Genomic DNA, 4,037 nt, shown 5'->3' with positions numbered 1-4,037 from the left:
ACCATAATAGGCGTATACTTCGTAATGTCCGTCACATCATTGATAGAGCAAAAAGAGGTGATTCCCGCATTGTTGACGAGATGATCCACTACATGTAAATAACCTCTTTTTGCATGAGTACATCGTTAATTATGGAAAAATTAAGAAAATTCATAAGACTATATATATTCTCTATTTGAATTTAACATGTTACATACAATGTAAAAAAACGCAATTAGTATACTTTAACTTTTCCTTTTTACCAAAAGAGCTTATGTTATGTGCAATGAGAGTGTAAATACATTATCATATGTATACAATAAAAGATTTTAGACTATATTAATTAGTAGTATACTTTTAACATTTCTTTTTTACTTTGATAGAGTTTATGTTAAATGTTTCATATGGCAGCGTATATGCACTATTGGGTTAGGTTGAGCTACAATAACAAGTAACTTTCATATTCATATCAAGCCTCATAATATAATATGAAAGATAAAGTAATAACATGTTATAATCAGTTAAATTTCACAGATAATTTTAAGGCTATTGACAATACTATCATTGTTTATAACTCATAAAACTCATCTTATTATGATTAATTAAAAACAAATACCAAATTTTGAGGAAACTAGCTAACTGTCCTACATAATATGTTGTTAAACATGACCTGATCAACAGCATAATTAGTAGTAGTATAGTACATGCTAATAAATGGGAAATTGAAAGAGCTTACATCGGCCGAAATGTTTCACAGTTTGATCAACAAATCTCTTACATTCTTCGACGTTAGATACATGCGCATCAGCTGTAATAGATACAACATCTGGAGATCCTAAGCTCTTTGCCCTCAGCTACTTTTTGAAGCTGCTTCTCTTCTGGCCACAATTGCTAATGAAGAACCTCTTCTTGCATATTCATAAGCCAATTCCTATTCATTCACCAATATATATGATGTTCTACAATTTTGATGGAAAAAGCAAAATACTCTATTGAACACAGAAAAATATATACTTAAAGCGTGGACGTAAAATACTTTCTTTAAAAAGATTGATAATTGTCTAATCAATATCATGGATATAGAAAATGATCTTTCAGGACATATATCGTGTGACTATCTCATAAAAAAGCTTAAGCACACTTTTATTTATTTAATTATATTCTCAACACGCGCTCACTAGCTCTCGTCTGCAGGCTTGTTTTTCTTTTTCATGGGCCAAACATGTAGAAATCCTACTTAATAATGTATGACAGTGAGATTCGAACCTATATAGGACATCTGCCTGCTCTGATACAATATTGAATTTTGTGGTCATTTCATCTAAAAATATAAGCTGCATGTTAGAATGGACACACTTTTATTTGCTTAATTATATGAAAAAAATAATTCAAAAATGTGAAACCACTCAACATACATGTCTCTTTTCCCTAATAGCTACTTTCATATTACAAACTATCTAACATATAAAACACCATTGCTGACATTAAAGATGATGTCTAAAAAGCGATAAACAAGAGGAGAGGAAAAACGAATAGGACGAAGAATTAACGAACCTCTCCAAATTCCTGATGAAGCCCCAGTGATAAGAACAACTTTTCCTTTCATGTTCTCACTCACCACAATCCTATACAGAAAAAGCACCACCCTAATGATGCTAAAGAAGAGGAAAATGGCAAAGAGTGCCAAAAGAACTAATGGTGTAATGAGTAGAGTGGTGATATTGTGAACAAAATAATTACTAGAAGCCATAATTGTAAATCTCCTTCCTATAGTGGTGGGAGATTGATTGTTTGTTGGATTGTTAGGAATTTGAAAGGTAGGATAACATTAAACATATTGCTTTTCTTGGAACAATGGCTGGACATAGTATTGAAATTGAAAGGGGAGCCATATTTATAGAGTGCACTTTACACTCCAATGGACAGCCATAGCGTTAAAAAGATGCAAAATTAGACAGCAGAGTCAACACGTAAGATGCATTAAATGTTATTAATTTATCTCTATTATTACAAGCTGCTTCCATTAATAATACTAGCGGCTCCGCTCCATTACAATTAGCTCTATTAATTGTCAATACAGATTTGGATTACTAACATCTGTCCTAATATTTTAATAGCCGAAATTTAATTTGTATAGTTTTTGAATATCTAAATTATAATGTTAAATTATTAAATTAATCTAATTCAACTTATATAGGTTCGAAGATTAGTCAAAGACTCTCGAAAAATGAAACAAACAACTAATATGAGACAGCGGGATCAGAGTATTCTATATGGTCCATATAATATGATGTTTTTAGCTAGCATTTGGCCATAGATTACCAAAAAAAAAAAAAATGAAAAACCTGATTTGAGTAAAGTTTCTTCAAATTTTGAAAATGTGTTTGGCCATAGTTTTGCAAAATATATTTCACTTGTTTTTAAGAAAAAACATGAAACATGACTTATATCCATAGGTTTTAAAAACTATCAAAAAAAAACCAAACATGCCAAACAAATATACTTACTAATCTCAAATTTTGCAGAACTTTCATTGATAAACTAAAAACACCAGTAATATAAATTTGTAGAAATTACTAATTGACAGCTTGGAGATCTTAGTGACGTCAAATTATGGCCAATGATCGATGAAAAGGCTCAAACACACCAAACGAAGATATTGAGATCTTTTTAAGGTACCCAACTTAAGTGTATAAGCCCATGTGATGAAAGGGGCAATACACAAAACTGTATTGGGAGCAAGGGCGTGGAGGACGAGGCATGCATTAAACATCATCTTCGAAGAAGGCATTAGTTTGCGACTTTTGCGTGACAATGAAGTCTTGAATCTTACATTAGCGGAGCAAATGATAAATGAGTTGATTTTATATGCATTCACTATTTCCTACTTAAATGTATTCACGACTTTTTTGATACTCCCTCCGTCCCATATTAGTTGGCTACATTATTAGAAATATTATTCGTATCAAAATACTTGTCCATTTACAAAATCTATATAGAGTTAGTTAGATTTTTTTCTTTTGCCCTCAACATTAATTGTTTTTTAAAATAACCAATATTAACTAGAGTGCACTTAATAGGAGAGAAATAAGAGTAATGTAGTAAAATATATTTTTATTGATGAGTTCTTAAAAGGGGAAATAACATTGTGGGACAATTTAGGCCTTTTATTTACCCGAAAATGGCCCATATTTGTTTTCTTACCCGCTATGGACACCGTTTGATCCACCGGCAGCGTCCGTTGATTGGCTCCTTAACACGCCACTCGTCGTGTCCGTGAGTTCCACGGCCTGCCACTGCCGCCATCATGGTACTCGCTGTCACCGGCATCATCTTTCAGCCTCTATAGCAGTTTGTTTTTCCGTCGACTGTAGCAGTGCTGTCGCCGTCACCGGTGACTCTGCACTTCTGCTTCTCGCCGTCGCCAGATCTAGCCGGTAAGTGTTTAAGCACCTCATATACACTATTATACACTTGTATACACTTTTATACAGTGTAGAAGTGTGTATAAACATCCTTTATACATTATGTATAAACCCCCCTCATGTATAAATACCTTTTGTATAAGTTTGTATAATATTGTATACTAGTCTTATACATTATTTGCCGAGATGAGAATGTTGAGATGGATGTGTGGCCACACCAGGAGTGACAGGATTAGGAATGAGGATATTCGGGATAAGGTGGGGGTGGCCTCGGTGGAAGACAAGATGCGAGAAGCGAGATTGAGATGGTTTGGGCATGTGAAGAGGAGAGATACAGATGCCCCAGTGCGGAGGTGTGAGAGGTTGGCCATGGATGGTTTCAGACGAGGTAGGGGTAGGCCGAAGAAGTATTGGGGAGAGGTAATTAGACACGACATGGCGCAATTACAGCTTACCGAGGACATAACCTTAGATAGGAGGGTTTGGAGGACCCAAATTAGGGTAGAAGGCTAGTAGATAGTCTCGTTATCCGTTCTTATTAGTAGTCGCATTATTGCAATATAATTTCTTGTGCTCCGATTTCTGCTATTATCTGTTATTTCCTGTGCTTTGGTTATCTTGTGTCATCTGCTC

General features: G+C 34.3%; 1 pseudogene; it reads right to left on the bottom strand.

The window, feature by feature from the left end:
• Nucleotides 1-495: 495 nt before the first annotated feature.
• LOC132639702 (11-beta-hydroxysteroid dehydrogenase-like 3) lies at nt 496-1,821 on the bottom strand (annotated as a pseudogene).
• Between the last annotated feature and the right edge of the window lie 2,216 nt (nt 1,822-4,037).

This window comes from Lycium barbarum, chromosome 5, assembly GCF_019175385.1.
Source record: "Lycium barbarum isolate Lr01 chromosome 5, ASM1917538v2, whole genome shotgun sequence".
NCBI classification, from domain to species: domain Eukaryota; kingdom Viridiplantae; phylum Streptophyta; class Magnoliopsida; order Solanales; family Solanaceae; genus Lycium; species Lycium barbarum.
The sequence above is the reverse complement of the archived record's forward strand: the minus strand, read 5'-3'. Positions and strand labels throughout refer to the sequence as shown.